Genomic DNA, 24,078 nt, shown 5'->3' with positions numbered 1-24,078 from the left:
CTCTCGAATTCCATTCATTGGCTCAAGTTCACCTGACCTACCTGGATCGGCTTCTTACAAGGAAATAACTAGTATTGCCCCACCTCAGCCTTATGTATTTTGTCTTCCAACTTCCAACTCTGACTTTTCTAAACTAATTATATAAGGCAACACAGACAGCGTCTAAGGAGATTAAAGATTGCTTCTTTGGTAAGTCTGTCATTTGGTAAATACTCCTCCAAGAATGGTCTCATTTAGCAGTTCAATGTCTGAAGTTCGTTTTGTCGACATTACGTTGCTCTGATTAGTTTGTCCCAGAACCAGATTCAGTTCAGGTTGCACGCTCTTTACTTAACAAATAGCTGCTTGTCTGGGAATGGTCACAGGTTCACCAGCTCATTACCTGAAGCTTCTTATATCGAAATTCAATTTCCCTGATTAGTTTGTCGAAGAGCAAGAATCAGTTCAGAGTCCAGAAAAACCCGGCGGGGAGGTGTGTAATAGGATAACTGGTCAAACTGACTGATCCTTCTGCCTTTGATTGGACTGTAATTTCTGCTGGTCATCGTTAAAACAACCCTTTATGAATCTCTACACTTTCCGGCATATTGCTATGATATTTGCAGATGAATATGAGTTAAGGGCATCCATAATGTCATTCTCTGCATGGTATAACACCCCACTATTATTCCTAATACACTTCACTTCCTCCTGAACTTTTATTTTACTGTTCAATTAAAGGATGAACATCTATTGTGGTCAATCTTAACATTGTCACAACAAACTTCTCACGCTGTATTTGGGCAATCCCAATTTAACTCTTGACTACTGCTCTCAGATTTTCATATGCCGTACTGTTAACATCATTACTAACTTTTTTCCATTCTTTTTATAGCTGTCTTGTCTTCAACATTTTACGTAAATATTTATTCATCCATAGACTCATCAATAGATTTGCTAAATAAGCTTGCAGAAGAAAAAAGTATCTCAGGATTTATGTTTTACGTAATCTGATACTAAACTTTACTTTGAATTTTCACTATAATCCATTAGTTTTCTTGTGCTTCTCACGACCTTGGCTTCGAAAGCTTCCTGCACAGCGTGAATAAACATTTTAAATCGACTCCATTGTTCCGCAAATGACTCAACGTCATGCAGCTCCTTCAGTTTATCTTCTGAAGCCCCAGCTGCATCTGCACACACATTGCGTTTATGAAGTTTCATTTCTTTTATATAGTTATGATCTCCGACGTAACTTCTAGACTAACAATGAAATAATAACTTGATCCGAAAGGCTCAACATCACGATACTCAGAATTCTATCCTGATTGTTACACGGCAACGTGGAATTCTCCTCAGTGTGGAGATATCGCTGGTCATGGATGTATGAAGGGAAATAAAAGTGCTGTGATAAAGGTCTCGTTGGTTACCCATGGGACAATGTGAGACAAGGAATTTAAACGACGCAGGAGCAAAAGATGCTTAATTGAGAATTGGGTGGAATTGTGGCAGCAAGCTTGATTACAACGGGACTGATTAGATGAAGCAATCATGTCCTCCATAATGTGGTGACCCGTCTTGAATAGAAGATGTCAAATTTAAGTAGAAGGCAATATATTTGCGAGGAAGGTGTCTGTGTGTGGAGCGTGTAAATAATGCATTTGAATCAGTCCTAGAGTGCTTGTGAAAGAAACGTGTGAGGGATAATAAGCACTTTAGTTTGCACCGAAGTGGAAGAATGCGGAAAATGTATACTGATTTAAGTACATTCTGAATGTCATGTCGAAATTATTAACAGAAAAGGAACGTAAAAGAGAGGCGAGACTGCGGAGGCGTCTGAGGTAAGTCAGTAGTGCACAAAAGGTTTAAAACGGCGAGAAATCTTCAACGGTTTTTAATTCGGAGCTAGAAAGTAGTGAGTGAACGGCTGAATTTTCGGAGCGAAGGGAGATTCTTACTTTCCGGGGTAAAAGAGAGGCGAGACTGCTCAAGCGCACGACGTCAGCCAGTAGAGCGCGAAAGGTTGAAAAGAGGATTGCCCTATCCAGCGGGCAGCTGAGTGGGAGGCATCAGATTGACAGGTCTTTGAATCAACGGGCTTAGGTAGTAATGGGAAGAGGCGAGGTAGGTTTAGGTTTACATGTGTTATTTGCAGAAAGGAGGATGTATGTCTGTGCGGCCAGTTTTTTGTGCTCGGTGTCAGATGTTTTGAAGTCCTGGAGTCTCCCATCCTCTCAAGCGGCCATATCCGCACCTGATGAGTCGAGCTGCAACGGCTAAGGGACGAGTTAGGGAACTGGAGATGCACCTCCATGACCATAGCCTGGTCAGAGAGAGCGAGAAGGTGATAGACAGGAGTTCTAGGCAGGTGGTCACACCGGGGCCACGGGAGGCAGAGTAGTGGGTAGGAGAGAAAAGGGGAAGAGTCAGGTAGTTGAGATTACCCCTTTAGCTGTACACCATGACAGTAAGTGCTCCCGTTTGAGTACTGCTGGGAGGGAACAGACTACCTGGGGAAAGCGGCAGTGGCCGTTCCTCCGGCACAGAGTCTGGCCCTGTGGCTCAGATGGGTAGGGAAGGGAAGAAGAAGGCAGTAGTGATAGGGTACTCTATAGTTAGGGGGTCATGCAGGCGATCCTGTGGACGCAGGGAAGAAACTCGGATGGTAGTTTGCATCCCGGGTGCCAGGGTCCGGAATGTTTCAGATCGTGTCCAAGGTATCCTGCGGTGGGAGGGAGAGCAGTCAGAGGTCGTGGTGCATATTGGTACCAATGACATAGGTAGGAAAGCGGAAGAGGTCCTGAAAAATGACTACAGGGAGGTAGGAACGAAGTTGAAAACCAGGACCGCAAAGGTTGTAATATTGGGATTACTGCCTGAGCCACGGGATTGTCAGAATAGGAATAGAATGAGGTAGAGGATAAATGTGTGGCTGAGGGATTGGAGCAGCGGACAGGGATTGGGATTTCTAGATCATTTAGACCTCTTTTGGGGAATGTGTGACCTGTACAAAAATGACGGGTTGCAATTCAATCCCAGGGGGACCGATACCCTGGCGGGGAGGTTTGCTAAGGCTACTGGGGAGAGTTTAAACTAGTATTGTTTGGGGCTGGGAACAGAATTAAAGAGAGTGAGGTAGAGGACGTTGGCTCAAAAATAGTGAAAGATTGTGGACAGTGCGAGAGGCAAAGTAGGCAGGTGATAGAGAAGGGACACGCTCAGACCGAAGTTTCAAGCTGTGTCTATTTTAACGCAAGGAGTGTCAACACAGAGGATGAGCTTAGAGCGTGGATCAGTACTTAGAGATAGGATATGGTGGCCATTACAGAGACTTGGATAACTCAGGGATAGGAATGGTTACAACAACTGCTGGGTTTTAGATGTTTCAGAAAGGACAGGGAGGGAGGCAAAAGAGATGGGGTCTTGGCACTGTTGATCTGAGATAGTGTCACGGCTGCAGAAAAGGTGGACGTCATGGATGGATTGTCTACGGAGACTCTGTGGGTGGAGATAAGGTACAGGAAGGGGTTAATAACTTTACTGGGTATTCTTTATAAACAGCCCAATAGTAACAGGGATATTGAGAAACAAATAGAGAAACTTAAATGTTTCTTGACACTGCATGCAGATAAACCGACAAGAGGAGAGACTGTACCTGATTTGGTATTGGGAAATGAACCTGGTCAGGTGTTAGATCTCTCAGTGCGAGAGCATTTTGGAGATAGTGATCATAATACTATATCCTTTACAATAGCACTGGAGTGAGACAAGAACAGATAAACTAGAAAAAGCGTTTAATTGGAGTAAGGGGAATTATGAGGAAAGGAGCCTTAAATTGGAAAGTGATGTCCTCAGTGAAAGATACGGAAGAACTGTGGCAAATATTCAGGGCATATTTATGTGGAGTTCTGTACAGGTACGTTCCAGCGAGACAGGGAAGTTGTGGTGGGGCTTAGGAACCATGGTGAACAAAGGCTGTAATAAATCTGGTCAAGAGGAAAAGAAAATATTACAAAACGCTCAGAGAGCTTGGTAATGTGAGAGATCTAGCAGATTATAAGGCTAATAGGAAGGAGCTTAATAAGGAAATTAGGAAAACCAGAAGGTGTCAAAAGAAGGGATTGGCGGGTAGGTTTAAGGAAAACCCCAAACATTCTACAAGTATGTGAAGAGCACAGGGATAAGGCGTGAAAGAATAGGACCTATCAAGTGTGACAGTGGGAAAGAGTGTATGGAACCGAAGGAAATAGCAGAGGTACTTACTGAACATTTTGCTTCAGTACTCACTATGGAAAAGGATCTTGGTGACTGTGGTGATGACTGGCAGCAAACTGCAACGCTTGAGCATGCAGATATTAAGAAAGAGGAAGTGATGGAGCTTTAGGAAAGTATCAATTTGTGTTAGTCGCCAGGACCGGCTGCGATGTAACCCAGCCTCCTCTGCGAGGCGAGGGAGGAGATTGCTGAGCCTCTGGCGATGATCTTTACATCATCAATGTGGACGGGAGAGGTTCCGGAGGATTGGAGGTTGGCGGATGCTGTTACTTTATTCAAGAAAGGGAGTAAAGATAGCAAAGGAAATTATAGGCCAGTGAGTCTTACCTCCGTTCTTGGTAAATTGATGGAGAAGGTCCTGAGAGGCAGGATTTTTGAACATTTGGACAGGTATAATATGATTAGGAATAGTCAGCATGGCTCTTTCAAATGCAGGTCGTGCCTTATGAATCTGATTCAATTTTTCGAGGATGTGACTACACACACTGATGAAGAAAGAGTAGTAAATATAGTGTGCATGGATTTCAGCAAGAAATTTGATAAGGTACCCCATGGAAGGCTTAATGCGAAAGCAAGGAGGCATGGGATCCGACGGGACATTGCTTTGTGGATCCAGAACTGGCTTGCCCACAGAAGGCAAAGAGTGGTTGTAGATTATTCTGCCTGGAGGTCGGTCACCAGTGGAGTGCCTCAGGGATCTGTTCAGGGACCTTTACTCTTCGTGATTTTTATAAATGATCTGGAGGGATGGGTTCATAAGTTTAGAGGTCTTGTGGATAGTGTGGAGTGCATTCAAAGCTTACAGTGGGGCATTGATAGGATGCAAAGTTCGGCTGAGAAGTGACAGATAGAGTACAACCCAGATAAGTGAGAAGTGGCAGAATATAGTATTAATGGTAAGACTCTTGGCAGTGTGGAAGATCAGAGGGATCCTGGGGTCCGAGTCCATAGGACGCTCAGAGCAGCTGCGTCTGTTGACTCTGTGTTTAAGAAGGCATACGGAGGCCTTCATTAATAGTGAAATTGAATTTACGAGCCAAGAGGTATTGTTGCAGCTCTATAGGATCCTGATCAGACCCCACAAGGAGGACTGTACTTAGTTCTGGACGCTGCACTACAGGAAGGACGTGGAAACCATAGAAAGGGTGCAGAGAAGATTTACAAGGATATTGCCTTGATTGGGGAGCATGCCGAATGAGAATTGATTGAGTGAACTCGGTCTTTTCTCTTTTCAGCGACGGAGGATGAGTGGTGACCTGATAGAAGTGTATAAAATGATGACAGGCATTGATCGTGTGGATAGTCAAATGCTTTTTCTCGTTGCTGAAATGGTTGCCAAAAGAAGACACAGGTTTAAGGTGCTCGGGAGCAGGTACAGAGGAGATGTCAAGGGTAAGCTTTTTTAACTCAGAGAGTGGTTAGTGTGTGGAATGCTCTGCCAGAAACGGTGGTGGAGGCGGATACGGTAGGGTCTTTTAAGAGACTGTTAAATAAGTATATGGAACTGAGTAAGACAGAGGGCTATAGGTAAGCATAGTAGTTCCTAAGGCAGGGACATGTTCGGCACAACTTTGTGGGCCGGAGGGCCGGTATTGTGCTGTACGTTTTCTATGTTTCTATGTAACACTGGAGATCGAATGAAATGTCCGCAGCCGATAGGAAAGTTGTCAGGCAAACATCCCAATTCACAGAGAAAAAATAAACAGGAGCTGGATTTGAAACAGGAGGTTGATGGTGGACGTAGCGATGCAGATCCGTTTGGTTACGACGAAGAAAGTCAGCCTGTTTCCAAACATCTCCTTCCAGTATACAAGCAAAGAACCCAGTACTCTTGTTACTACTCCGACTCCATTCCCCATTTGGGACCAGAGAGAAGTCGCAATGGAAGGAAACAGGGGCAGAAATCTGAGTGAACAATATAACATGAACTACATCCTTTGTACTTTAGCATCTGAGAAATATTGATCATGATATTGGGACATTACTGCCCGCGGATAATCATCGTGAGCTGTTACAGACAACTGTCCACCACAGTCAGTGTAATGCCACAGTAAATTAGAGGAAAGGAAATTGATTGGACTGTGTTCCTATGCGAACATATCAAAAGACCACCACACGTAGCAGTTTTTTAAAGCCACATAATTACATTCGTAACATTCGGCTTTTCCAAAAATAAAATGATAGAGGACTAAGTGAAGAATTAAATAATCCGTTAAGTTACTTCTGAGTATTTCCAGACGATACCGCTAAACGTGCTAACCAAATGTAAGCATGCGAGCGGCAAGCATAAAAACAGAGGAACTTAAGAGATAGGAAGTGGGGTAGCCTATTTGGCCCATCGAGCCTGCTCCGCCATTTAATGTCATGGCCAATCTCACCATGGTCTCATCTCCACCTACCCGTCTTTTCCCCTTAACCCTTAAAGCCCCTACATTGCAAAATTCTACCCGACCTGGTCTTAGATATATTTCCTGGGGCAGCCTGAGTGTTTCATTGAGCAGAGAATTCTGCATGTTCTCTACTCTCTGGGAAAACATTTTCTCCTTAGCTCCGTCCAAAATCTACATTGCCGTATGTTGAGGGTATGGCTCCTAGTTCTGGTTTCATCTACCAGTGGAAACAACTTTCCTGCCTCTATTTCATCCATCCCCTTGATAGTTTTATATGTTTCTACATCGTGTAACCCCAGGCCACATCTTCAAAAGAACTCAGAAATGGAAGAAAATGAGATGTTGAAGATAGAACTAGAGCTGAATCAGAAGATGCCAGCAAACGAGTCTCCGTTAGGCTCCGTCATCCCAGGCTCCTCCCTCTGATTATTAGGGAGTTAACAAACTAAAGGAATATACCTTCACTCCATCATTAAGGCGGTAAAGACCATAGTTCGGATTGGGGGATGGGGGCATGTGGCAAAGGCGCCTGTACAGTATACAAATCTATTACTTTAACGGTGATGACGGGGATTATTAAACATAATAATATACAAAAAATCGTTCATTTAATCTCAATCCTATCTTTGGTCAGTGATTGGAGGTGAGAAAACGTTTAAGTCGTTGAAGATATGGTGACGTCGTGACGTCATCGTTTAGAAATGTTAACAATTTGCGACGATACATAACTTCCAGCGTCCATTTGCTTTTGACTCGAAAGGATATCTTAAATGTTGTATGAATCTACTTATAGATTATTTGTTAATTGTTCAACAGTTAAAAGTTCTGCGATAGTTTAACGGGCGAATGCATTGAGAATGTAAAATATTGCACAATGACTGGACATTTGTGAGTTAAGTTGATGGAGAAACAGAGAAAACAGAGATTTTCTGTTCGTAAATGAACAGAAGGCAGTCGTGTGATTGTTAGCATTGCATTGAAAGGATGTTTGAATTAATAATTCCTTCACGGAAGGATCTCACTGCCTGCAAATGTCTGCTTCATTGGTTGATATAAATTTGCAGGAACATGTGAATATCAGAGACTGCATGCATTTCCAAAATTGTATAAAGTCTTAGTGTATCTGGGACGCAATCGCCCAAGTCTGGTTTCTCTTTGTTCTTTAGAATATTTGATAAGGATTTTCATCCTCGGAATTAACTGTTTATTTCATATACGCCAATTACCAGCTAGAATTTTAAAGAGAGAAATGTTGGAGTTTAGATTTTTGATCTGCCTTACCTACGTATTTCGATTCTGTTCTTGTGTTTGTTTGATGTGGTATTGATTTCAGAGGGAGACACTGATTTCACACTGGCCATGTGAAATCAAGGTTAAAGGGATCGAGATATGAGTGTATCTATTCCGCGTACGATAAACCCGCTGTTCAAAGGTAAATTGACATAAGACAAATCCGTGTGTACTCGAATTGGTAATTCGAAATTTGCTTTCTGGGAGGCTGGTTCATTTGGAAAGCAACAAAGAATGCTGCTGAATATTTTGAAATGCTGATATTGAATTGCTGGATTCTACTGAAAAAAAAAAATGTTTTGATTTAATCCTAGCGTTGCCCTGTAATGGATAAACGTGATTTTAGTTTACATAGCATGCAGTTTCAGTCCGAATTCAGTATTTTGCCTCAAAATCAGCCTTAATTCAGTAAATTATCCAACTGCTGCTGGATGGTCTGTCTGTCAGAACACTGTAATAACAGAGTCTAGATATAGTTGCCAATTGCAATCCAGATTGTACCTTTTTTTTTGTGGAACATCACTAGCCAATGTCATCCGGGCAGAATACACTCCATCCACTACCTCATCGGCATTCCCTTAGTTAGCCAGTTCTGAATCTGTGCAGCCAGGTTTCACTCGATCTCAGGCCACCTGACTTGCTGAAAGTGTGCACCACAGGGAACCCAGTCTAATACCTTATAAAACTTATATACCCCACAACGACTCGTCTGTTTCATCTGCCTGCTTTTCACTTTTTCCTGGAATTTATTCTGGCTCATAAGGGACACAAAACTATCCTGACTATCCCTAAGCAGAATACATTTCTCCGTAAATTCCGTCTTTAAGAAGCCTCTCCAATATCTTGCCCACGACTGACCGAAGACTCACTGGCGTATAATTCTCAAGACTATCCCTACTAGATTTCTTGAACAAAGAAATAACATTTGCTAATATCCAATCCTCCCCTACTACGTCTGTGGCCAGTGGTGACGCAAATGTCATGTCCAAAAGTGCGGCAATATCTTCGCTCGCTTTCTCTAATTACCTGGATAGCATCCCTTCTAGCACCGGGAAATTGTTTATATTCATGTATTCCCAGTTTTCGGCTCGTAATTCTAAGCGTCTGCATGCCTCAGCACACCTGCGTTTTTCGCAGTATCCACATTCATCAATGTCGCACTCACTGGTGAATACCGAAGCAAAGTATCATGAAGGACATTCACCGCCTCCTTGCACCCCAGACACATGTTTCCTCTTTTATCGCTGATCTCTCCCGCTCTCTCATTCTCCTGCTTTTCACCAAGCTTAATGCGGCTCTCCCATGCTTTCCCATGTCCCATTTTAGTTCTTCTAAGTCCATTGTTAAATCCCTCCTGCATACACTGTGACTTTCTATAGTCCTGCCTGATCCTTCTTTCTTATTTCTTTCCTTTTCTTGAAGTACATTCCATATTGTTTGCTGCTATCCCAGTGCAATGTATGTCGAATGACTGCGCTCTATCGTTCTGAAATGCTGACACGTGGAGAGATCAGTTACCTGACCCATGTCGCTTTCCAGTATTAGCAGAGGATCGACGGTTCAGTAGTCAGCCTGCCCGCTACAAGTGCCCGGTCTCCTTCTTGTGCACAACTGAGAAATTCTGTCACATCTAAACCTTATTAGCAGAGGAATTGCCGATGAGTATCAGTGAAGTTTAAGTTGCCCGTGATCACAGCCGTGTTAATACTGTATAAGTACCTGTGCAAAATCTATCTCCCGATCTGTCACTGTGTGATGTTTTCGTTTTGGTGATAGGGATTCTATACAAAATACTCTCAGACGAGTGTTTGTTCCCTTCCTAGTTCTGAGTCCTACTCACAGTCTATTAACTTACAATCCCATCACAGTGTCCCCGCTTTCTGCAGCTGTGATACTATGACACACTCCCTGTGTTTAAAAGGCTTTCCCTATACCCTCTTTTACCCGACTATGAACATTTCGAACCATTTGAACCTCTAAACGTCCGGAAATCATTCCTCCCCTTGTGATTGAATTGACTTTATTTCTTACATCCTTCACAGACATGAGAAATAAAAATCTTTAGGCTATGTCCCCATCCAAATGTGCAATGTGCCATCCCAGTAGTTTGTAATAATTTATAATAAATACAACAGTCAATGTAACATCGAAAAGCACTGAAATTAGCCTGAGTTAATCAGTGGACGAAGCTGTCCAGGAGCCTGTTGGTCCTGGCTTTTAGGCTGTGGTAACGTTTCCCAGATATTGTCAAATCTCTGCGATAGTAGGAAATTGATTCATTTCAGGATGACCAGGCATATGATTGTTTGAATTTATGACATATTTGCCAGACCTATTATGTTTTATTCATAAGTTCTGCTGGACTGCGATTGGAGCGGGAGTTATCTACACAGACGGCCATTTAATGTAAACACATACTTCATTCCATTTTTCAGCTCTTTTCTGAATTTCCTCTGTGTCAGTGTATAGATGCATGTATTGGTGCATACACTGAGAAATTGAAACATGAAACCAAATTGCTGTAGTATATACACGGGGGAGCTCAAATATCTGTCCTGGTAATAGTAATTTTCCACTTGCCATTTCAGGGAATGAGCTACATAGGGCATCCAAAATAATATGAAATTAGTTGAAATTGCAAACAACAAAATCATCGATTTCCTGCGGTTTTCCAACTCGGTATCCTTCTGTTTATCGTTGCTGTTCCGAAGCCCTCTACGAATTCTATTTGCCGCAATTATATGTCTTACTGTTAACCCATTGAAGATAAGAATTAAGCCAATTGGTAGCAACGGTGTTAAAATGCCATCCAGTATTTCCATTCCTTTCCACACATCTGAAGTAGCGTATTCATGTGTGAAGGCGCAACGCCACGGCATGTTGTCAATAATGACGTAAGGTTCAACGACAAAGTAAAACGGGACACATTTCCCACAGCTCACTAAAACCACGCTCACCATAACCACCGTCGCTGTTCTCTCAGTGCAGTATCGTTCCCCGAGCTTTCGACAACATATTGCGATAAAACGATCGAAGGTAAAACTGACCGTAAACCAAACAGAGCAATCCCTCGTCACCAAATAAAATACAAGTGTCAGGGCGCAAACAGGAGTGATGAGCAGGGATCTGGAATACATGTAGATATTATTGGTCTGATCCACTAAAGCGAAAACTAGAACCGCCATCAGATCCGCTGTTGCTATTCCAACCAGGTAACGGGTGATGCATTTGGAAAGGCCGCATTTTCCCCGAGATAGGATCACAATGGCCGTTAAATTAACTACAAGAAATGTGGAGAGAAAAAAAACGTTCAACACAGAATTATCGTTAGCTGCAAATTTCTGAATTGCCACCATTGTTTCAATGCTATGCAGGGTATCATTTATTTTCTTTTTTGGAATTGAAAAATCGGTCCGGGTATACCGGCTGGACAATAGTGGAGAGAATTAGTGCGGGTTGGCGACTTTCGGACAGATTAGAACCGGGCATCTGATTTCCACGACTCACGTAGTGGTGAAGGTGGATCTCTCCATAAACAACAACATTTCGATTCTTTGAGGTGAAATAGCTGAAGAGTTTATTTGTAGTAAAATCATGTGATTTAATGCATAAGTTATTATTTAACGTTTTATGGAAGAACAGACCTGATTGCCGATAATCGACGGGCCGATCAGTTGAAAAATCTTCTGATCTGGAAATGCGACTACTGTCCGTTCAGAAAGCCGAGGAAGGTTGAACTATGGAATTATTGCAATATCAGCACGAACGTAATTGACATCAGAAATAAAAAAGCATCACTTAGAAACAATATGGAATCAAAGTAACTAAACTATCAGATGTTTGAATCCTCAATTTTGGAAACGCATTTCAGAGGAAGGTAGCATCTGTGCTCAGTAAAAGTACAAACAGTTCAGCGGAACAAAGACAAGATGACGACAGCACCATACATAGACTGACCAGCTCCAGTATCTTACCAGGGATACCGATCGCTACAATTGCAGGATAGAAAACGCCCGCGATGTAGTAAATCGCTGGATATCCCATAATCCGTCAGAGGCAGCGTTCAGATATACGGAACGATCCAACTGCTCATCTGGACCGGTGACTGGTTTCACAGAGTTATATGCAATTCAGAGCAAATCCACTGAGCCAATTAGTGTGGTAATTACATCAGTCGCATGAGAGGCAGCCAGCTACACAAACACTTAAATTAAAGTATTTTTCTCACTGGTACCTTGCCATAAATTCGTATCCCCACGAGATGCTACAAGTTATTAACGTTTAAACAAAAGATGATATTAACGTTACCAATGGGCTTTCCATGACATCTCACGTCAGCTGCTGAAATGGGTCATTTACTGATCAGTGTTGTTTCTAACATAGACAATCGTCCTGAACAAAGAACTTGGACAATCAAGATTTATGTTGTCACATCAGTGGAGGACATTCGCTTCTGACGTTGAAGGCCGGACAGTAGCTCGGCAGGTGAAATGTTATACAATATATTAAAGGAGTAGATAGCACCATTGTTTTCTGTTGCTTGTTCCAGTCATTTTGAGTCATTTGAATGATGAAAGTCACAGTACCACCTGATGCCATGTATCACAATAAAACCCGTTTCATGCAAAGTTTTTCTGAGCTTATAAACGAGATCCAGATGATTACTGCAGTTTCCCTCATCATAAAAAAATACGTCCATAGGAATTCAGCTACTTCTTGTAGAGGGATTGATTAACGTAACTATCTAGATTAACAGAGAGTGGACGGTTAATTCTGTGACTCTGTCAAGTCTACTGCAGGGATTGGTGTTCGGCCATTTGTTATTTACCATGAATGTTAATGACTTAGATGTCGATGTAGATAACTGAATCAGAAGAATTGCGGACATCTGCTAGGTTGGGAGCGTCGTTACCGCTGCAGTCTCTATCCATTGTTACGTATTCAGGCAACAATAAATATATGTGAGTTAGGCAAGGTTTTTTTTTATAACAAAATAACACTTTTATTAAACACTGAAAACAAACCCCCCAAAAGTAAACAAACACTAACGTAACCGGAAATCAGCTGCTGTGCGGCAGCTTAAACAGTTCTTAAAGCGATGCAGCTCAAACAGTTCTTAAAGAGATGTTGCAAAAACAGTTCTTTAAAGTAATATTGCCAAAAGTTCAAAAATGCTCACAGTCCATTTAAAAAGTAGAGACTTTTTTAGACGATTTAAATTCTCTTTCACGTCGTTTTTCTTCTGTTTCCAAAGTCGAACTTTTCCCACGAAGAATTTTATGAAACGTAACGGCTTAAAGGCACTGACCTTTCCTTTATCACACTGTCCTCAATCTTCTGCTATCCCGCAGAGATTAACACGAGAACAGTCAACGAATTCCTTTCGAATAAGGATCAAATAAGGTCGAACCCGTTTCACCGTCGAAATTCGATTCTCCTAGATCTTTAACTCCCGAACTCCGATCTTCACTTTCCAATGATTCTTAACCAACAGTATTGCAAATAAACTGCTGGCGATGACCTTTTTAACTTTCGGCATTCGATAAAACTTCATTTTTCAACTAAACTGCGTCATAACATTAAATCACGCAGTGGCATGAAATCAACATGGCAAATCGAGCCACGAACTGCCCCACCTCACAGGGTGGAGTCTTCCTTTTATAACCTGTAAAAGAAAACCTGTCACATGACCTCTACTGGCGGGAAAATGACGTCACTCCACCATCACAAGACCATTACCTCAAGTCCAGTATAACTTCGACCCCAGTCACGTGACAAGGATACCACTGTCACGTGTCACGTGTACGTAACACCATGCTTGTAGCTTGATGTTGACTAGCTGGGAAATGAGCTGATAATTGACAGATGGCATTTAATACAGACAAGTGTGAGATGGTCTGTATTGCGAAGAAAGATACAACAGGTTAAAACGCACATACTTTCTGGACTTTCGTATGCAGCACTTAAAAAGAGACCTGGGAATACAGATCGATATTTCCAAGAAATCGTCACGTATTGAGCTCTAATCACATTGGCCTTCACAGTCAATTCCCTGAGTACAGGAGTTGGGACGCTATGTTGAAGCTGTATAAAACATTGGTGAGGCCGTAGATAGAAAATCGTGGGCTACTCCGGCCACCTACCTACTGTTAAAATATCAAGAAGCTTCAAAGTGTGCAGTGATAATTTCAAAGGAGCATTTCGGGGACAGATTACAAGAGTTAGAGGGACGGGTTAAAGAGGTTAAGAATTTATTCCTTTGAGAGCAGGAAAATGTTTGGAGATCATACAGAAGAATACAAAATTGTGAGAGTTACACACAGGGCGAATTCCTGGAGATTGTCCCCGGAGAGCATTTTAGAGATAGTGATCACAATTCTATTTCCTTTACCATAGCATTGGAGAGGGATAGAAACGGACAAGTTAGGGAGACTTTTAATTGGAGTAAGGGGAAATATGTGACTATCAGGCAGGGACCTGGAAGCATAAATTGAAAACAGATGCTACAAGAAAATGTACGAAAGAAATATGGCAAATGTTCAGGGGATATTTCAGTGGGGTTCTGCGAAGGTACGTTCCAATGAGATATGAGAAGTCTTGTCGGGTACAGGAACAGTGGTGAACAAAGGCTGTTGTAAATCTAGTCAGGAAGTAGAGAAGAGCTTACAAAAGGTTCAAAAACTCTACTGGGTGTTTTTATAGTCCACCCAACAGCAACAGGGAACGAGGAGTAGATCCAGAGACAGATTCTTGAAAGGTGTAATAATGGCGGGGTTGATGTGGTGAGACATTTTGATTTCCCAAATATTGATTGGCATCTCCCGAATGAGAAGCATTTAGATGTGGTAGAGTCTGTTACCTGTGTCCAGCAAGGCTTCCTGACACACTATTCAGATAAGCGTACAAGAAGAGAGGCTGTACTTGACCTGGTATTGTGAAATGAATCTGATCACGCGTCAGGTCTCTCAGTGGGAGTGCATTTTGGAGATAGTGATCACAATTCTATCTCCTTTACCACAGCATTGGAGTGGGAAAGGAACAGACAAGTTAGAAAGGCGTTTAATAGGAGTAAAGGGAAATATGAGGCTATCAGGCAGGAATTTGGAGGCATAATTGGAAACAAATTTTCTCAGGGAAATGTTTGGAAGAAAAGTGGCAAATATTCAGATGATATTTCCTATGAAACATGGAAAGTAGGGTACAGAAACCGTGATGTACAAAGGCAGTTGTAAATCTAGTCAAGAAGAAAAGAAGAGCTTACTAAGGGTTCAAACACCTAAATAATGATGGAAATGTAGAAGATTATAAGGCTAGCAGGAATCAGTTTAAGAATGAAATTAGGAGAGCCAGAAGGGGCCATGAGAAGTCCTTGGCGGACAGGATTAAGGATAACCGCAAGGCATTCTCCAAGTATATGAAGAGCAAGAGTATAAGATGTAAGAGATTAGGACCGTTTACGTGTGAGAGTCGGAAAGTGTGCATGGAACCGGAGGAGATAGCAGAGGTACTTAATGAATATTTTGCTTTAGTATTGACTACGGAAAAGGGTCTTGCCGATTGTAGGTATGACTTGCAGTGGATTGAAAAGCTTGAGCTTGTAGATATTAATGAAGAAGATGTGCTGGATCTTTTGGAAAGCATCCAGTTAGATAAGTCACCAGGACAGAAAAGGATGTACCCCAGACAACTGTGGGAAGAGAGCGAGGCGATTGTTGAGCTTCTGCCGATGATCCTTGCATTATCAATGGGAACAGGAGATGTTAAGGAGTATTGAAGGGTTGCGGATGTTGTTCCTATATTCAATAAACGGGGTTGGGATAGCCCAGGAAATTATTGATCAGTGAGTCTTAATTCATTGGTTGGTAAGTTGATGTAGAAGATCCCGAGTGGCAGGATTTATGAACATTTGGAGAGGCATAATGTTATTAAGAATAGTCAGCATGCATTTGTCAAAGGCAGGTAATGCCTTACGAGCCTGATTGAATATTTTCAGGATGTGACTAAACACATTGTTGAAGCTAGAGCATTAGATGTAGTGTATATGGATTTTAGCAAAGTAAGGAGACATGGGATCCAAGGGGACTTTGCTTTGTGGATTCAGAATTGGCTTGTCCACAGAAGGCAAAAAATGGTTGTAGACGGGTTATATTATGAATACAGGTCGGTGACCAATGGTGTGCCTCACTGATCTGTTCTGGGACGCCATCTCTTCGAGATTTTTTTCAATGACCTCGATGAGGAAGTGGAGGGTTGTCAGAGGTTACAGCTTTACATCGACAGGATACAAATATGGGCTGAGAAGTGGCAGACGGGATTCAACCCAGATAAGTGTTAGGTGGTTCAGTTTGTTAGGTCAGATATGAAGGCAGAATATAGCATTAATGTTAAGACTCTTGGCAGTATGGAGGATTGAAGGATCTTGGGGTCCGAGTCAATAGGATCCTCAAAGCTGCTACGCAGGTTGACTCTGTCGTTAAGAAGGCATACGGTGCATTGGCCTTCATCAATCGTGGTATTGAGTTTAAGTGCCGAGAGGTAATGTTGCATCTGTATAGGACCCTGGTCAGAATCCACTTGAAGTACTGCCCTCTATTCTGATCACTTCACTGCAGGAAGGACGTGGAAACAATAGACATGGTGTAGCCGGGATTTACAAAGATATTGCATGATCTAGGCCTCCTTTCCTTGGAGCAACGGAGGATGACAGGTGACCTGATAGAGGTGCACAAGATAATGAGAGGCATTGATCGTGTGGATAGTCGGAGGCTTTTTCCCAGGGCTGAAATGGCTAGCATGAGATGGCGTAGTTTTAAGGTGCTTGGTAGTAGGAATAGAGGAGATGTGAGGGTTGTTTTTTTTTTACGCAACGAGTGCTGAGTGCGTCGAATGGGCTGTCGGTGGCGTTGTTGGAGGCGGGAACGATAGGGTCTTTTAAGAGACTCCTCGTTGGGTACATGGAGCTTAGAAAAATTGAAACTTTTTGGTAAAACCTAAGTATTTGTAAGGTAGGAAAATATTCAGCACAAATTTGTGGGCCGTAGGGCGTGTATTGCGCTGTAGGTTTTAAATGTTCATATACTTCTACCCTCAATCGCAGAGATTGGGGTCGCAGCCCAGCGAATCTATGGATGTGAACCTTCCTCTCCGCAGGATATGTACAGCAACAGATGCGTAATAAAGGGTCCACGAGATTAACAGGGACTCCAGCCACGCGAACCGTAAATTGTTTCAGGTGATTCCGTCTGCCAAGCAATGCCGCAGCATGAAGGCCAGGACCAACAGGCTCCATGAAAGCCTCTTTAACCAAGCCATCAGATTTATCAACGCATGTTGATGTGATTGCATATCTGACTGTGCATTGTATGTGACTGTACATACAGACAGTACACACGACAATTCCGTACGCAATCTTAGTTTTAGAGCAATATCCTACCACATGGATAATAAATAACAGCGGACAGAACACCAATCCCTGCAGCAGATGTGTCACAGACAAAGAATCAACCATCCACTCTTTGGCCTCTTATGCGTAATCACTGTTCTATCCATATTGCTTTAGTTTGATGGGCTTGAATGAAAATTGGAAGACAACATGCGATTTTCACCTGAGGAAATAAACAAATGTGGTGGCTCATTTGTGTTTGATGGGGACATGATCGGCACCTTGGGTTTTTAGCACACAATTTCAGTGCGAATATAAGGTATTGCATTCTATGGTGTTTAATTCCGTTTTCATGACAAAAATAGACCAGCCTGGGAACTTGTTGATACATCACAGATATTAGTTTCTACTTTTGCTCAAACCGAATATGGTTGGAGAAATCTTGGTAGAATTGTGGCAGCTCTGGCTAATGCCTGTAAAGTTAAATAGACTGCTCCACCAGTCACCGTTATGGAGTAAAGTGGTCAAGTCATTCACGACTTGACGTTCTGTGCTTCATACCGAACCGCCGCTATCCCATTTCAGCAGCTGAAACCAGGTGCCTTGGAAATTATATTGGTAACATTCCTATTTTCTTTTGGTTTAAAGTTAATAGACTGTTACATCCCTTGGGGAGACGAATTTATGGTACGGTTTCGGAGTGAGAAAAACACTAATGTCAGTGTTCTGTAGTTGGTTGACCCTAATGTGACTGATGTCATAACCACATTAATTGCAACAGAGGAGTTACTCTGAATAGCAAATAACTCTGTAAATCCGATCACCGGTCCATATGAACCGGTGGGATTTTCTGCACAGTCGAAAGCTGCTTCTGAATATGGGATATCCAGCGATTTACTACATCGCGAGTGTTTTCTATGCTACAATTGTAGCGATTGGTATCCCTGGTAAGATACTGGAGCTGGTCACTATGTGCATGGTGCCGCCGTCTTCCCTTTGTCCCGCTGCACTGTTCGGACATTTACTTAGCACAAATGCTGCCCTCAGTATCCGTTTCCATAATTTTCTGATATAATGATTTTTTTTTCTATTTTGTCAAATACGTTGTTGCCGATTTGTCATAGTTTCAGAGTTTGATCTCACTCGGCACTGTGAAACGATAGGAGTCGATATTCCAAATCGGCAGCTTTTTCAAATGACCGTCCAGTCGAATATCGACACCCAGGTCAGTTCTTCCATAATCACTAAATTATAACTTATGCTTTGAAACTCATTAATTTCACTACAAATAAACTGCTCAGTTGTTGCAACTCCAATAATTGAAAAGGCGTTGTTTATGGAGTGGTCGACCGTTCAGCGGCACGTGCATCGTGGAAATCAGATGCCTCGCTGTAAACTGTCGGTAGGTCGCCAACCCACTGCCGCTTCACTCCATTATTGTCACCCAGCCGTAGTGCACCGACAAAGCCGGCACACGTTGGATTTGTGCTTTTCACTTCAAAAAAAAACTATATAGCCACGGGAACTATAACTACCTTTGTTGTTCCGTCAGTGCAGTATCGTTCCCGCAGCATAACTCCAGAACACTGGAAGAATGGTGGGCATTCAGAGAGTGGCAACAAACGATAATTCTGTGTTTTTTCCCCTGCAAATTTCTTGTAGTTAATTTAACGGCGATTGCGATCCTATCTCGGGGAAGGTGCGGACTCTCCAAATGCATCACCCGTTACCTGGTTGGAATGGCAACAGCGGATATGATGGTGGTTATAGTTTTCGCTTTAGTGAATCAGAGCAACAGTATCTACATTTATTCCAGACCCCTTCTCATCACTCCTGTATGCGCTCTGACACTTGTATTCAGGGTTGTAACGAGGGACTTTTTTGTTTGGTTTACAGTCAGTTTTACCTTCGATCGCTTCATCGCAATATGTTGTCGGAAGCTGCGGGAAAGATACTGCACTGAGAGAACAGCAGCTGTGGCTATGGTAACGGTGGTTATAGTGAGCTGCGGGAGAAGTGCCCCGTTTTACTTCTCCATTGAACCTTACGTCATCATTGACAATATTCCGCGGCGTTGCTCCCTCACACATGAATACGCTACTTCACCCGTGTGGAGAGGATACGAATTACTGGATAGCATTTTAACACCGTTGCTACCAATCGGCTTAATTCTGGTGTTATATGGGTTAACAGTAAGACATATCATTGCGGCAAACAGAGTCCGCAGAGCGCTTCGGAAAAACAGTGATAATCAGAAGGATACCGAGGTGGAGAACCGCAGAACATCGATGATTTTATTGTTTGCGATTTCAGCTAATTTCGTATTATTTAGGATACCGTATGTAGCTCATTCCCTGAAATGGCAACTGGAAAAGTACTTGTACCAGGACAGATATTTGAGGTCCCCGGTATATATACTACAACAACTTGGGTTCATGTTGCAAATTCTGAGTATGTGCACCAATACTTGTATCTATACACTGACACAGAGGAAATTCAGAAAAGAACTGAAGAATGGAATGACGTATGTGTTTACATTAAATGGCCATCTGTGTAGATAACGTCCACGTCCAATTGAAATTCACCGAAGATTTCTAATAAAACAGTTCTAAAAATGAGTAGGTCATGAATTCAATCAATCATTTGCCTGGCCATCCTGAAATTGCAAAATCACAGAAGGTTATATACCTCATGGAGTTAAGCTAGGAAACTGGGCAAATGCTTAATGGCTGGCGTGATTGCTACATTGGTTGAATGACTCCAAACAATCGCAGAGACTTGACAAACACAAGGGCAGGAATAGCTTCCGGACATACCCATGTTCAGATATTTCTAAATTGTCAGAGTCGTGTAAAAGAGAGTAAAGTGAGTGTCATTGAAACACACGGAGAGTATGATAGTAACTCTGCTTTTGAACGGGAGGAAACAGTGGAGAGATTGTCTATTGATAGACTGTGATTAGAGCTCAGAAGCAGAAAGTGAGCAACCATTCGTTTGGGAGTATCCTGTAGCGACTACACACCCTGAACTATCTCCAAAACATAAAAAAATGTACGGAGCCAGCGAGGACCTAATCGGGAGATAGATTTGGGACAGATGACATATTAACACGGTTGTTGTCACAGACAACATAAGCTTCCCGAATATCATTGGCACTTTCTCAGGTTAAAAGGATCAGATATGACAGAATTTCCCAATAAGCGGACAGGGGGACTACAGAACATTCCATTCAGGATCTAGTACCAGAAAATGTCACAGTTCTCCTCGCGGATCAACTATCCCACAGCGGCCTGACATTAACCTTACACTGGGATACGATCTGACAGTATGGAATGTATTTAATTAGTGCTATTAGGTAGGCACTTGGAGCCGAATTTGGGAAATAGTGTGCTCCTTGAAATGCGCAACCAATGATTGTTAATGGAACAGTTGTCTGGGGTCCAGTATGGACTTGTCTCATTGAGGCTTGGAACGGAAGGTAGTGCAACGTAACCCTGGTTGAGAAAAGATATGGAACAGCTCGTCAGGAAGAAGAAAGACAGATACTTCAGTTTCAGGAAGGAAAGATCAGACAGGGCTATGGAATGTCACAAGGTAGACATGAAACAAATTAACTTAACCTAGAAGATATAAAATGGGGCATGAGAATGCCTTGGAGAGTTGCATTACGGTACAGGACGAAAAGGAGGGTGACGAAAGAGAAGGTAGGACAGATCAGAGATAAATGAGGAAGCATGTGTCTGGATTGCAAGGAGCCAGTTAAAGTTCTTAATGATACTTTGCTTCCGTATTCACCAGTGAGCGCACATTCATGAATGTGGATCCAGCGTATAAAGGCCGATATACTGGGATATGCCTACGTTAAGATTTATGCGTTGGAAACTTGTAAAACATTAAAATAAAACATTCACCAGTGGTAGAAGGTGTGTACCACAGGTAATTAGAGAAAGCGGGCGAAGATATTACTGTGCTTTTGGGCATGATATTTGCGTCTTCACTAGCCACAGCAGTACTAACAGGGGATTGGAGGATGGCGAATGTTAATTCCTTGCTCAAGAAATGCAATATGGAATGTTCTGAGAATTGCAGGCAGTAAGTCTTCATTCAGTCGTGGGCAAGATATTGGAGAAGATTATTAAAGAGGGAATTTATGAATATCTGGAGAAACATATTCTGGATGTGAACAGCCAGCATGGTTTTGCTGGAGCAGGTCGTTCCTTATCAGCCAGATTGAATTCCTTGAAAAAGTGAAAAACAATTACAGATGAGGACAGAACAGACAATGCGGCGTGTATTAATTATGTAAGGTGTTTGACCGCATTATGCATGGTATCCACATTCAGAAAGTGAGACGGAACGGAATCGAGCGAAACCTAGTTGCACACACGGAGAATTGGCGTACTAACAGAGGGCAGATTAGATAATTCAAAAAGGGAAGACAGTGGCCAGTGATGATCCGCAAGGAAGGTATACACTTCAGTGAACCTTACAACTATGGCTCCACTCCGCAATTACAGTGTTCTGAAAGACAAACAGTAGTTTGACCATCTTGCAATGCTTGAATATTTTATTGAAATACTGCTGACGATGAATGCAAAATTCTGAATTTTGGAATGGAACTGTATGCTATATAATCTGACCTCCCGTTTGCATATTGCAGGGCTGATGCTACAGTGATATCGAAACAAATATTTCCGGTCGAATCCTAACACTCAAAATTTCATAGTCTTCAGCAGCCTCTGTTTGTTCTCCCCAAATCAACCAAACTCCAAAAATGCGAATTCCGAATTCCGATTTCAAGTATACATGAATTTGTCCTTATGCCAAATTATATTTCAACAGTGGGTTTGCCGTACCCGGAACAGACACACTAATATTGCGATCCCTTCAACCCTGATTCCACCTGGCCGATGTGGAATCCACGTCTGTCTCTGAAATCAGTACAAAAGCAGACAAATAAAAGAGTACATTCTAAATACGCAGGTAAAGCAAAACACAAATAAGCACTTGCACATTTCTATCGTCAAAACCGTTGCAGGTAACTGGCGTATGGAGAATAAACAGTTAATTGCCAAGGTGAAATTCCTTATCAAATATGCTAAAGAGCAAAGTGAAGGTAAATGCGGGTGATAGTCGCCCAGATACACTAACAGTTTCTGAAAGAAGCCCACATTCTAAAATTCACATCAGATCATGGAAATGCATTTCACTCAAGGAAACAGACGTTTTGAGATAGTCGTATCGTGTTGTGAAACAGTGGATTAATTCAAATATCCTCTCAAAACAAACCTAACAAACACATGACTGCCTTCCGTTCATTCATTAACGAATAATCTCTCATTATATTTCAAGTGAACTGATAAATGTCCAGCCCTTGTACAATATTTAACATTCTCAATGTATTCACACTTCAAACTATCACAGAAAATGACATAATTTTAAGTGTTGAACAATTCACAAATAATTTATAATTAGAATCATACAACATTTAAGAAATACTTTCGCGTCTAAAGCAAATGGACGCTGGAAGTTATGTATCGTCCGCAAATTAATATTCAACCTATTTAAAAATAACGTCAGCGCGTCATCAAATCTCCAGCGGCGTCCACGTTCTCTCACCTCCAATCTCCGAACAAGGATAGGATTCAGTGTAAATGAAAATTTTGTTGAAAAGTATCAGGCTTAATAATCCCTGTTACTACCGCTGAATGAACAGATTTGGACCCAGTGCTGGGAACATTGCCCCAAGAAAATCCAGTCCGCAAATACCGCCTTTATCGCCTTACTGATGGAGTGAACGTATATTCCTTTAGTGCGTTACCTCCCTTACAATCTCAGACTTGCACTTTCTTGTACACACGTTAAAACGTTTTACTAAATCTCAATTCCTCACGGTGTGTAAGGACAGAGGGATGAAACAATGTCACTGACTGTCCAGATTCGTCGGTTCTGCGAGACCCTAAAATTCGTCACCACATATATCTGACTACTGGCTCTAAATTTTCTCAATATAATGCTTATTCATTGTGGCCCTTGGAACACCATTCATCGAACTGACGAAAATGTACTTGAGTGCTTGCCACTCCTCTGGTTACATGTGGTTAGAATGTCTAGTGAGATACTTTGTTCATACCCTGTAATAACTTAAGGGATTCTTCAATTCTTCACTTGCTGCCTTTTTTACTTGTATTTTCTGCAAAGTCGTGTGTTAAGAATGTAATTCTGAGGCTTAAAAAGGCTGCTATGTGCTATGACCTAATGATATGTTCCTACAGAAACATATTCAAATCAATGTCCTTGCAACAGCGGTACCTAGACCGTGTACTGCTGTCCGGTGAGCAGCTGTCAGTAACAGCTCAAAATAATCATCCACAGGCACTAATGTCCCAACTTCCTGAGCAATATCCTTCAGACGCTTAAACACAAAGGAAGTAGCGCATGTTATATACTTATTTCAGTTTCCTGCCTCGTTTCCTTACTTTGCGATTTCTCTCTAGTCCCACATGGGAAAACCGCCAGGAATAGTATAGACTTCTTCGATTTGTATGCTGGCAAGAGACGTTTGGAACGAGGCAACCTATCTTCGTCATAACCGTACGGAGCTGCGTCACCACGTCCCTTCCTATTTCGAAAACACACTTTATATCTCGCTGAATGGGCAAGATGGCCCTGCAGCTTTTCTAACTGCTTTGGGAACTTCTTCTAAACTTTAGTGTTATGTTTCTTTTCTAAAATTGATTTAGGAATTACAATCATAATGTG

This window comes from Hemitrygon akajei, unplaced genomic scaffold (genome assembly GCF_048418815.1).
Source record: "Hemitrygon akajei unplaced genomic scaffold, sHemAka1.3 Scf000068, whole genome shotgun sequence".
Lineage (NCBI taxonomy): Eukaryota > Metazoa > Chordata > Chondrichthyes > Myliobatiformes > Dasyatidae > Hemitrygon > Hemitrygon akajei.
This window is presented reverse-complemented; position numbering follows the sequence as displayed.